This window comes from Mobula birostris, chromosome 1 (genome assembly GCF_030028105.1).
Source record: "Mobula birostris isolate sMobBir1 chromosome 1, sMobBir1.hap1, whole genome shotgun sequence".
Classification (NCBI taxonomy): domain Eukaryota; kingdom Metazoa; phylum Chordata; class Chondrichthyes; order Myliobatiformes; family Myliobatidae; genus Mobula; species Mobula birostris.
In genome coordinates this window covers 36,621,309-36,634,094 of record NC_092370.1, presented here as the reverse complement: position 1 = coordinate 36,634,094, position 12,786 = coordinate 36,621,309, and the positions used below count along the sequence as shown (strand labels likewise).

Genomic DNA, 12,786 nt, shown 5'->3' with positions numbered 1-12,786 from the left:
GCCTGTCACCAAGTCAAACCTCTCTCCTATCTATTGTGTCAGAGCAATGGCAGCAATGCACAATGTAGCATGTGTCCTCGCTTTCGTGAGTCCCTTGGTATCTTGTATAACTGTTGAATTTATATCCACTGCAGTACACTTTATATCCATTTTGTGATTAGTCTTTGCAATGCTATAAGACAGTTTATTCACTCACTTAGAATATTGGAATTATGGACAAATATTGCAAAATTTGTTTCTAACTCAAATACTTTTGGTGGTCAGAATTCTTGTTTATTTCAATTTACATAGAAAAGGGGGCTTGAATCACAAGAGCTACAAAAAGCAACTGCCCAAACTTGAGGCATGTAAAAATGTTCTTGCAATACAGGTTGAAAAAAAGTTTTTACAATGCAGTTTGCTGGTCCAAGAATATCTATGATTGCAACCAAACTGCGAGTTTCGTGCATCCCTGGGTTTCAGCAATGACAGCATGCAGCTTGTGGCTCTCTGCACTGCCTGCTTTATATTTCCTGCCATTAATGTTTTGTCTCTAGCAGTGTAGCAAGGAAAATCAATACCCAGTCCCAATAGCACGATTCCTATCAATGCATTCTACTACCAAAGGCTGCCAAAAAAGAGGACATTTGCACAGAAAGCATTCATTGTACGATGCAGATCATCAGGAAAAACAGAAAAATCTGAAAAAAAACAAACAAGTTTTAAAAATATATTTACATGGCACTTCCTTCCCACTGCGGATACCACAAGCTGAGAAGTAAACCATGTTGGTCATATTGCAACTCATAAAATAGGAGGGAATTTACTATTGCTCAGTCAGAGCTTATTTTCTTTTTAAGGTGACATTATCCAAATACTTTTTTTCAAATTGCATAAAAATAAACATAGTCTGACCAAATCCTAATTTTTATTGGTTTGCATTTCCATTCTATTTGCAACCTGTTCCCTGTTATAGAATTTTCACTGCCATTTTTCACATGAAAGCATAGTAATTTTATAAAAGAGAAACATCTGCTCACAATATCCCTTTATTACATTCCAATGAGAATCCCGTGTGTTTCTTAATGTGTTGTTATTTGCCATTACAGGTTTTCTCATTGGAGATTGTCATATTTAATGGAAGCGAGAGTACTTCAACACAGATCACCCACTGGCTTGTTCAAGGCCTAAAGGATCTTTGAAAATACTTGGGCTCAAGGTATGAAACAGCAACCAGTTCCACCAGTTTTAATGCAGTACAACAATTTTGTGAGATCTGTAAGAAGCTAAGGTAACCAAACACAAGAATTGGTTCTCATGATATTGAATTTAGTCTATATCTTCCACACCTATGCACAAAGATATAGGTGTGCAGCAAAAAGTTATCAAAGTAAATTTTGGCTTTACATTCACAAAATTTAAGGGTACAAATTACTAGATCCAGGCTTCCTTCACTACGATTTGAAGGTAACCTGCCTGTCCGAGCTTATGAGTGTAGGTTTCTGCACCAGACTCTTATCTACAGGTATGAATTAAAATCACCTTTAATTTTGTCCTTCCACCTCACAACTTCCCCACGTTTTAGTTCTCTACCACCTCAGCTGAGACCAATCACAGAACCAACCAATTTGCTTCACACAGTAGTTGATTGCACTCCATCCTCCCATGATCTCAACCTGACCCTCAAAGTCCCCAGTTCCTGCAACAGTTAGCTGTCAACAATCAAAAGGCTGTTGTGCACAGCCTGATCTGTTGTTCCACAAAATGCCTTGGGTATGAGTGTAGAGGATTACGGTAAACATGCACTGGACTATCTCACATTACAGGGCTAACAAACTTTTCTTGGTACAGAACTGTTTCTCAGCCACACCTCCTCATTTCTATAATTCTTTCTTCAAAGATTTTGGACTGGAAAAAATGGGATGCTTTATTTTCAAGGACAACCAAATCTCTTTAGCAAAGTTATTAGATGGTTTGAAAAGCATTCAAATTGTCTGACCTTGGAGAATTTTAAGAATCTTCTGTTCAAGTAGTCTGCGAGTATCTGAGAATGTGTTAATTCTGCAGGATTATCAAATCTGTCATTGCTGCGCCAGATGAATTGTCTTTACTTTAGACTTTACTGATTTGTCTTTATAGAACTTTTCAGCTATTCTACACCAATGAGAATTTTCCTGCTTAAGGTCTGCATGGCATAAAAAGTGGCTGTCACATAGAAATTTCATTTTGAAGTTCTTACGACAGACAATAATTCAGGCTTATCAGGAAATAAGGGAAGCTAAAAAGTAGTCATTGGGTCACTGTGCGAAATATTAAAAGTAACCAAAACATTGTCAGAGATTATGGAGGGACTTAAAAGAAGAGATGAGATAGAGAACCTGACAAGTGAGAGGTTTTGCACTTCAGTAGGACCAACCAAGTAGGTCTTGCATAGTGAACGGTAGGGCACTGAGGAGTGCGGTAGAACAAAAGGTTCTAGGAATACAAGTCCATAATTCATTGAAAGTGGCGTCACATGTAGATAGGATCGTAAAGAAAACCTTTGGCACACCAGCCTTCATAAATCAATCTATTGAGTACATAGGATGGGAATGTTATGTTGAAGCTGTATAAGATGTTGGTGAGGTCCAATTTGGAGTACTGTGTGCAGTTTTTGTCACCTACCTACAGGAAAGATGTAAACAAGATTGAAAGAGTACAGGGAAAATTTACAAGGATGTTGTCAGGTCTGGAGGAGATGAGTTATAAGGGCAGATTGAATAGGTTAGGAGTGTGTTCCTTAGGATATAGAAGATTGAGGAGATAATGAGAGATGTAGATGGGGTAAATCCAAGCAGGCTTTTTTCACTGGGGTTGGTTGGGACTACAACCAGAGATCGTGGGTTAAGGGTGAAAGGTAAAAGTTTAAAGGGAATATGAGGGGAAACTACTTCACCTAGAGGATCTGAGTGACCATGACATCTGGTTTAGTAGACAGTTTAAATGGTTTCAGCATGGACGAGGCGGGCTAAGGGCCTATTTCTGTGCTGTACTTCTCCATGACTAAACCTAAGGATTAGTTCCATATTTTTGTTAATAACTGACTGTTGGAACAGTGTGGATGATCTAAGGTTGAGTAGAGTTAACAGTGAAGTTGTAGAGCTACAGGGATTCACAAAATTGGAAAAGGGGAGACTGCAAAGGGGGATTAAGATAAAAATTGCTTTTGACATAATAAATCATATGGTAATTTTGTTCGGTTAACTTAGTTCTGATAGGTAAAATAGACGGTGCAGGGTGGTAGATGGTCAGCAAAGTTTTAAATGGAGGCCTTACACTTCTTTGTTCAGTGTGCAATTCTGTGCATCTAGACTTCACTACTCTTTGTGAAATCCTATATGGTTCACACACCAGCTGCATTAAGTAACATACTGTGCAATGACTTCATGGAGTGCAACGACCAACTTCCACCCATTTTCAGAGGCCAAAAATAACTGCCAGAAATAACTATAAGGCTATGCAGTAATATGTAACTACAATGAGGATAACACACACAAAATGCTGGAGGAACTCAGCAGGCCTGGCAGCATCAATGGAAATGAGTAAACAGTTGATGTTTTAGACCGAGAACCTTCTTCAGTGAGGATAAGTCCTAATTGTGGCATCAGTATTTTGTTAGCACAAAAGCTTCTGGGTCATGCTCTCTGATAAGTGTTATCGTTGATCAACAATGCATCCACTCTTGAGTATTCTCTCATGGTCTGGCTGTTTTAGGCAAAATGAGGTACAATATTCCTGATTATATTTAATGCAAGGAATCCTCAGGTGGCTTGACAGACTGAGGAAAATCAATCAATTTAAATACAGGTGTGTGCTGCTTAGCGTCCATTTGGACAACGTCCTATCGCATATACATCCGTAGTCCCAATCAGAGAACGTGTCGTAGCGGACATAGCCAATCTCGTGTATCGCGCGTCTGTTGAGTGTAGTAGCGTTATCTCTCTCTTTAATTTTCTTTGAAAATATTACCGTAAAGTACATCATGGCTTCCAAACACAGCAAAACCACTCCTAGTGACAGCAGCAGCAAGAGGCAAAGGAAAAGTATTGATTTGGAAGTGAAACAAAAGGTTATTAAACAATATGAAGGTGGAAAACCAGTGAATGCTATTGCTCGGGATTTAGGCATGTCGCACTCGACAATCACGATGATCCTGAAAAACAAAGAAAAAATTCTCGAAGCTGTTAAAGGATCGGCTTCACTGAAAACTACAAGGCTCACGAAAATGCAAGAGGGACCTATATCGGATATGGAGAAATTACTAATGACATGGATTTAGTCAATACAGGTACACTACACTACACCATATAGGTTTGCTAAGTATATAATATGGTGTTCGCAAATCACATAACGTCCGATTTCACAGAACATATCATGGACGTTAAGCGATGCATACCTGTATACCAAAAACCAGCTGGACCAAAATGCAACCGAACATTTACACAGTGCAAAATGAGAAATCTTGTCTATAAATCTACTGAACAATGAACAGACTCACCATTTGTTTTCCATTAACCTTTCAAGAAGCAAGATCTGTGTATAATTACAAATTCACTCCTTCCAATTAAGGAAATTTTACTATGTGGCTTGGGCAGAAAGATGTGCATTTTCCTTGAAGCACTATGTATTTGAAGTTACCTATTGATATCAGTTACCCTAGATGACTGACCTGTTCAATCTTCACTTGTTCAACATGAACACAGCATCTTACTGTAACTTCACTTGCCCCATAACTGAACTGTTCCTACAACCTATGCACTAACTTTCAAGGACTCTTCATCTCATGTTCTCGATATTTTTTCTTATTTATTATTCTTATTTCTGTTTTTTTTCTTTTGTATTTTCACAGTTTGTACACTGGATGTCTGCTATGTTCAGTGCGACCTTTCATTGATTCTATTATGGTTATAGGATTTATTAAGTATGCGCGCAAGAAAACAAATCTCAGGGTTGTATATGGTGACATATACAGTATGTACTTTCATAATAAATTTACTTTGAACTTTGAGCATCTGATAACCAAATAAGAGTCTGGCTTTCTGCTGCAGATCCCAAAATCTTAATCTATTGCCTATATTTCCCTGTTTTGAATAAACCAGCTATCTAACAGTTCTCAGTGTAAAGTCCTTCGTATAAAAAGGCAATCTGCAGCTCTTGTTCTGCTGGTACCCTTTTTTTTAAAATTCATAGTCAAAAATCATATATATTAAGACTCAATTTCACTAGCCCCATCAACCTACAGACTTACTTTCAAGGACACTTCATTTCATGTTCTTGATACTTATTGCTTACATTTTTAATTATTATTACTACTTTTTTTTCCTTTTGTTTTTGCACAATGGCTGTCCACCCTTTTGGTGTGATCTTTCATTGGTTCTATTATGCTTGTTGGATTTATTGAGTGTGCTCACAAGAAAATGAATCTTAGGGTTGTATGTGGTGGCATGTATGTACTTTGGTAACGAATTTACTTTGAACTTTCAGAAAATAGCAAGAGGCATTTTGCAAATTCCAGTCAGGGCTCTAACTCTTGTTCCAGGCCCTGATGCCAAACTGGATCACAATCATTGCAGCATTTTATGTATTTATTGTGTTTTACTGCTGTTCAGCAGACATACCAAGAATTTTGAAGTAACCACATCACCCACTCCCCCCCCCCATCCAACACCCAGAATCTACATAGTTCATAGTTTACATAGTTCATAGCTTTTTTAGAGTGTAAGTAAGCACTGATTTGTTCTGTATTTCCAATCTTTGCCTGGATGTGAGCAGCCAATCTTGGTGTTCCTTCCCTGTCTCCCAATGATGATTAACATGCCCCTGGAATTAAGGTACTACCCCCGCATGTCAGTGATCCTGCCACTGGCTTCATTGGAAATTTACTTAATTTAGGGAGGGTTATCCAAATTCCAGGGGATTGTATTCTGCTTCCAATACAGGAAGGAGGTTGCGTGCTGATAATAGAACGTTAAATAAACAGACTATGAAAGGATGAAGAAAAAGTGGTTGTGCTGTCATCAAAGATTACAGCTAAGTAAAGCTGCTATCAAGCCAATGTAAAGAAAATGTCTGGCTGAGTTCCTAAATAGAAGGTGGGTTTTTGTATAATAAAGTAATATCTATTATTATTTCTGCCATGACTAACTCAGGATCTGTCTTGTATTTAAAATGTGTATTTCTGTTCAAGGGAAAAGCTTTCTTTTAGCAATTCCGCAACCAGACTGACAACCCTAGAGGCATTATCTCAGATCAGTAACCAAGAAGGCAGGATATGTCAAATGATTCAGGTGTCTAGAGCTTTGAAAAGACTAGTTTTAAAAAAATGAGGAATCACCCTAACCTTACTCAAGTTGGCTGGTGAGAATCACTGCAAACACCAATGAGAATATAGGTTCTTCATCTTTAACCTCTTGCTTCAGCAATTTGAAGTACCCACCTGCTTCAAGCAGGCTTCAGTTATACCGGTGCCCAAGAAGAACATGGCAACCTGCCTTAATTACTATTGTCCAGTAGCATTTAAATCCATTGTGATGAATTACTTTGAGAGGTTGATCATAAAACATTATCAATTCCTGCTTGAGGAATGACTTGGATCTGCTCCAATATGTGTACTGTCACAGCAGATGCCATTCCATTGGCTCTTCACTCAACCCTGGAACATCAGAACAGTGAAGAGGCATACATCTAAGCACAGCTGCAAAACCATATTTAAGATTGCTGACGACACCACTGTCAATAGCCAAATCAAAGGTGGTAATGAATCAGCATTTAGGAGGGAGATAGAAAATCATTTGATGTTAGCAAAACCAGAGCTGATTAGTGACTACAGGAAGACGACAGCAGAAGTCCATGAGCCATCAAAGGATCAGAGGTGGAGAGGGTCAGCAACTTTAAATTCGCCAGATTTATCATTTGAGACAATCTATCCTGGGTCCAGCATGTAAGTGTCATTACAAAGAAAGCATGGTAGCGCCTCTACTTTCTTAGAAGTTTGCAAAGATTCGGCATGTCATCTAAAACTTTGACAAGTTTCTACAGTACACTGACTGGTTGCATCTTAGCCTGGTATGAAAACATCAATGCCCTTGAATGGAAAAGCAAAGTAGTGGATACAACCCAGTCCATCATGGGGTAAAGCCCTCCCCGTAATTGGAGCACATCTACAAGGAACACTATTGCAGGAAAGCAGCATCCATCATCAAGACCCCCACCATCCATGCCATGTACTCTTCTCAGTGCTGCAGGAGCCTCAGAACCCACACCACCAGGTTCAGGAACAGTTATTACCTCTCAGTCATCAGGCTCTTGATAACTTCACTCACCCCTCATCACTGAACTGTTTCCACAACCTATGCACTCACTTGTAAGGACTCCTAAGGATTCCGGCATACAATAAACATGCTGGGAAACAATAAACATGTCCATTTAAAAACTCAAACATGCTTGGAAAATTACTGTAGTCATATTGTAAAACTAATAAATTTAGAAACATGGACTTCATATGTTCTTACAATTTGCTATAAGGTTGAAATTCATTGTACAGTTACCAAAAAAAGGAAATTCTTCAACATCTAAAGGGTGTAATGCCGAGGCTTTATATAGACTTCTCAGTAGGTTCCCATGAGATGCCCTCTCAGTCTTCTAAACTCTAGTGATTACAGGCACAGAGCCATCAAATACTCTTCATACTGTAACCCTTTCATTCCTGGGATCATTCTCATTAACCTCCTCTGGACCAATACAAGCATCCTTTCTTAGATATGGGTCCAGAACTGCTCACAATACTTCAAATGCGGTATGATCTATACCTTATAAAATCTCGGCATTACATCCTATATAGAGAGTGGTCAGGGAGAGGATGTTCCTTATAGTGGCCTAATCTAGGACCAGAGGGCACAGCCACAGAATACAAGGAGTCCCTTTAGAACCGAGATGAGGAGGAATTTCTTTAACTAGAAGGTGGCGAATAGGTGGAATTCACTGCCACAGATGGCTTTGGAAGCCAGATCATTGAGTATATTTAAAGTAGAGGTTGATGAGTTCTTGATTAGGAAGGGTGCCAAAGGTTACAGGGTTGAGAGGGAAAATAAACCCACCATGATTAAATGGCAGAGCAGGCTTGATTGGCCAAAGGGCATAATTCTGCTCCTCTGTCTTATGGTCATACAGGAAAAACATGTATTTTGTATAAACCTATTGTATATTTGCTCCTCTAGAGGGCTAGGGTTGAAACTATGACATTGTCTTTATTGCCCTTTAGCAAGTTTGCAGGAAGATATTCCAAGTGAATACCGTCTGTGTGCATGACTTAAACCAAAACAATTAGTGTCATTCCTCAAAATCTAACACTTAAGATTTATCAAATGTGCATTTCATTAAAAAAAAACTAAGTATGGAAAATGGTAGAAGTGCATAATCAGTCCATCAGCAAAAGGCAGCAGACATTTCAGTGAGGACCACGTTGCCTTTTGTGGTAAACGTCGACTGTGCCTTGATGAAATGTGGTCATAAATGATGACATCAGAAGTTATACTAGCTAGTGCTTCAAAATAATTTTAAAAAAACATAAATCTTAATAGTAAGATAGAACAAACCAAATTCTGATGTACAAGCTAACATCTTGACTTTTTTTTCCAAAGTCAGTTATTTATATTTATGGGAAGAGCAACAAGGGTAATATTTCAAGACAAATATCTTTCATCAGAACTAATGCGGTCTAGCCTGCTGAGTATTTCCAGTATTTTCTGTTTTTCTGTTTTTATTTTAGATTTCCGGCATCTTTCTTTTAACTTTAAATTAGTTTTACTTTCAGGTATGATGCTGTGGCCATTACTGAATCATAGCTGAAATTTGGTTGTAGTTGGGAACTGAATGTCCCAAGTTACACGCTGTATCTGAGGAATATGAAGGTAGGCAGAGGGGGTGGCGTGGCTTTGCTGGCAAAGAATGGCATCAAATCAGTAGAAGGATATGACATAGGATCGGAAGATGTTGAATCTTTGTGGGTTGAATTAAGAAACTGCAAGGGTAAAAGGATCCTGATGGCAGTTATATACAGGCCTCCTAACAGTAGCTGGGATGTGGACCACAGATTACAATGGGAAATGGAAAAGCTGTATCAAGAGGGCAATGTTATGATGGTGACGGGAGATTTCAACATGCTGGTCAATTGGGAAAATCAGGTTGGTAATGGATCTCAAGAGAGTGAGTTTGTTGAATTCCCACAAGATAGCTTTTTAGAGCAGCTTGTCATTGAGCCTACTAGGGGATCGGCTATACTGGATTGGGTGTTCTGTAAGAAATGGATTGTGTGTTCTTTAAGAACTGGAGGTGATTAGGGAGCTTAAGGTAAAAGAATCCTTAGGAGCCAATGGTCACAATATGAGTGAGTTCAACTTGAAATTTGATAGGGAGAAAGTAAAGTAGCAGTATTTCAGTGGAGTAAAGGAAATTACAGTGGTATGAGAGAGGACTTGGCCAAAGTAAATTGGAAGGAGGTGCTGACAGGGATGACAGCAGAGCAGCAATGGTGTGAGTTTCTGGGAAAAATGAGGAAGGCACAGGACAGATGTATTTCAAAAACAAAGAAATACTCAAATAGCAAACAGTACAACCATGGCTGACAAGGGAAGTCAAAGCTAATGTAAATGCAAAAGAAAGGTTTTAAATGTTTCAAAGGTACATTTAATGTCAGAGAAATGTATACAATATACATCCTGAAATTCTTTTCCTTTGCAACCATCCAACTGAGGAGTGCCCTGAAGAATGAATGACAGTTAAATGTCAGAGCCCCAAAACCCCCAGCTACCCCCACCCACGATAAGCAGCAGCAAAGCAATGACCCCCCCCACCAGCAAAAAGCATCGGCGTCCCCCACAGAGCACTCATGCATGCAGCAAAGCATCAATCAAGACACAGACTTGCAGTATCCCAAAGACTACCTGGTAATCTGGTAATTCAACATACCACAGGCTCCCTCTCCCCCTAATAAAGGGAAAAGACGTTTTCCCGTTTCACAGTGATTTGGAAGACATAACAAACAACTCGCTGATTTGCAATGTTGAAAGTCTGTTGCATCGCTTTTTCTGAGACAAAGCAAAGCAACAAAGCAAAAATTAGTGGGAACACAGAGAATTGGGAAGCTTTTAAAACCTGACAGAGTAACTAAAAAGAATTATTAGAACAAAAAAGATAAAATATAAAAGCGAGCTAGCAAACCATAACAAACTGGATAGTATAAGCTTTCTCAAGTATGTAAAAAAAAACAGAGATGAGACTGGATATAGGACCACTAGAAAATGAGGCCAGAGAAATAATAATGGGAGACAAGGAGATGGCAGATGAACTAAATAAGTATTTTGTATCAGTTTTCAATGTGGAAGACACTAGCTGCAGGGAGCGAGGGAAGAGAAATGAGAGCAGTTACTATTACAAGGGAGAAGGTGCTCAAAAAGCTGAAAGACCTAAGGGTGCATAAGTCACCCAGACCAGATGAATTGCACCCTAGGGTTCTGAAAGAGGTAGTGGTAGAGATTGTGGAGGCATTAGAAATGATCTTTCAAAAACCATTGGACTCTGGCATGGTGCCAGGTGATGGGAAAATTGCAAATATCACTTCACTCTTTAAGAAAGGAGGAAGGCAGCAGAAAGGAAATTATAGACCAGTTAGCCTGACCTCAGTGGTTAGGAAGATGTTGGAATCAATTGTTAAGGATGAAGTTATGGAGTACTTGGTGACACAGGACAAAGTCATCATGGTTTCTTTGAGGGAAAATCTTGCCTGACGAACCTGTTGGAATTCTTTGTGGAGTTTATAAGTCGGATAGATAAAGGGGATGCAGTGAATGTCGTGTATTTGGACTTTCAGAAGGCCTTTGGCAAGGTGCCACACATGAGGCTGCTTACCAAGTTAAGGGCACATGGTATTACAGGAATGTTACTAGCATGGTTAGAGCATCGGTCGATTGGTAGGAGGCAGCCAGTGGGAATAAAAGGATCCTTTTCTGATTGGCTGCCAGTGACTAATGGTGTTTCACAGGGGTCGGTGTTGGGACAGTTTCTTTTTGTGCTGTATATCAATGATTTTAGATGATAGAATAGATGGCTTTGTTGCCAAGTTTGCAGATGATAAGATTGGTGGAGGGGCAGGTAGTGTTGAGGAAACAATAGGCTGCAGAAGGACAGATTAGTAGAATGGGCAAGGAAGTGGCAAAGAAATACATTGTTGGAAAACGCACCTTGGTATAAGAAATAAATGTGCAGACTAAAAAATCCAAAAACCTGCAATGCAAAGGGACTTGGGAGTCCTTGTGCAGAACAGCCTAAAGGTTAACTTGCAGATTGAGTTGGTGGTGAAGAAGGCAAATGCAATGATAGCAATTATTTCAAGAAGTCTAGAATACAAGAGCAGGGATGTGATGCTGAGGCTTTGTAAGGCACTGGTGAGGCATCACCTTGACTATTGTGAACAGTTCTGGGCTCCTCATCTAAGAAAAGATGTGCTGGCATTGGAGAGGGTTCAGAGGAGGTTCACAAGGATGATTCTGGGAGTGAAAGGGTTATCATACAAGGAATGTTTGATAGCTTTGTGTCTGTACTTGCTGGAACTTAGAGGGATGAGGGGGGAACTCATTTAAACTTTTCAAATGTTGAAAGGCCTAGACAGAGTAAATGTGGAAAGGGTGTTTCCCATGATGGGGGAGTCTAGGACAAGAGGGCAGAGCCTCAGGATAGAGGGGAATTCATTTAAAACAGAGATGCGAGAAATTTCTGCAGCTAGAGGTGGTGAATTTGTGGAATTTATTACCACAGAAGCCAGGTCATTGGGTGTTTTTAAGGCAGAGCTTGATAGGTTCTTGATTGAACGCGGCATCAAAGATTATGGGTGGAAGACTGGGGAGTGGGGCTGAGGAGAGAAAAAATAATGGTGGAGCAGACTCGATGGGCCTTATGATCTTACAGTTATATTTCTGGATTCTGTGGAGCAAGTTGGACAGGTACAGAGCAATCCAAATAGTGAGATAAATAAACGTGTAATTACAGAATTCCCACTGGTATGAAGTTACTTAACAAAAATTTTTAAGGTTAATATTACAGTAAAACTGCTCATCCACCATGCTTTGCCTTTTGGTGACACTGGACTAACATATTCTCAGGACTCTTGGACGTTACTCATTAATCCTCCATCACATGTTCCATCAATCTTTTGTAGATGTTGCGCTGTTACATTTTCCAGTTTAAAATGCGGGCTTGATTTTGAAAGAGTGTGAAAATCAGGACCTCAGTGAGTTTCAAGGGAGTGGGGGAGCCAGATGCCAAACCATGAATTATCACTGTCGAAGTCTCAGACTAGGAAAAAAAGAATGTGAGTAAAAGAAACCAAATCGATGTGATGAAAAAATGCTCTGTGGATGGTCTAGTTGCACATCTGGGTGGTATTATACCTCATTTGGAGATGGCCTCAAGTGACAAAATAAACACTTCTTTTCTATTTACTTCCATTCTTCCGCCCGATGAACATAAAAAGAGAGACCAAACATCTTTGATTGCAGAATAACTGACAATAGGTAAGTTAAGGCTGATAAAGCTGCACACTTCAGCTTACCAACCCACATACCATTTCCTAGATACCTGTTTAAACATGAGCTGAGTTTCTGTTTATGATAGCAGGTTAAAAAAAAGATAACTGAATGAAGATGACATGAAAGGTAAGAGGCACCACTGCACCAAAATAACAAAACTGATGATATGCATGTTGTGGCTCTTAAA

The 12,786-nt window shown here is 39.4% G+C and overlaps 1 protein-coding gene across 16 annotated transcripts in view; it reads left to right on the top strand.

Annotated features, from left to right (window-relative positions):
* Positions 1-12,786, top strand: part of sulf1 (sulfatase 1) — a 334,301-nt gene that overhangs the window by 111,109 nt on the left and 210,406 nt on the right. For 14 of the 16 annotated variants that reach the window (XM_072254128.1, XM_072254097.1, XM_072254088.1 and 11 more), the window contains exon 2: positions 1,089-1,198. The gene's annotated coding sequence lies outside the window, so the exon portion shown is untranslated. Of the gene's footprint in view, positions 1-1,088; positions 1,199-5,957; positions 6,111-12,786 lie in introns of all 16 variants that reach the window. The other 2 variants (XM_072254068.1, XM_072254012.1) reach the window with 1 other exon arrangement.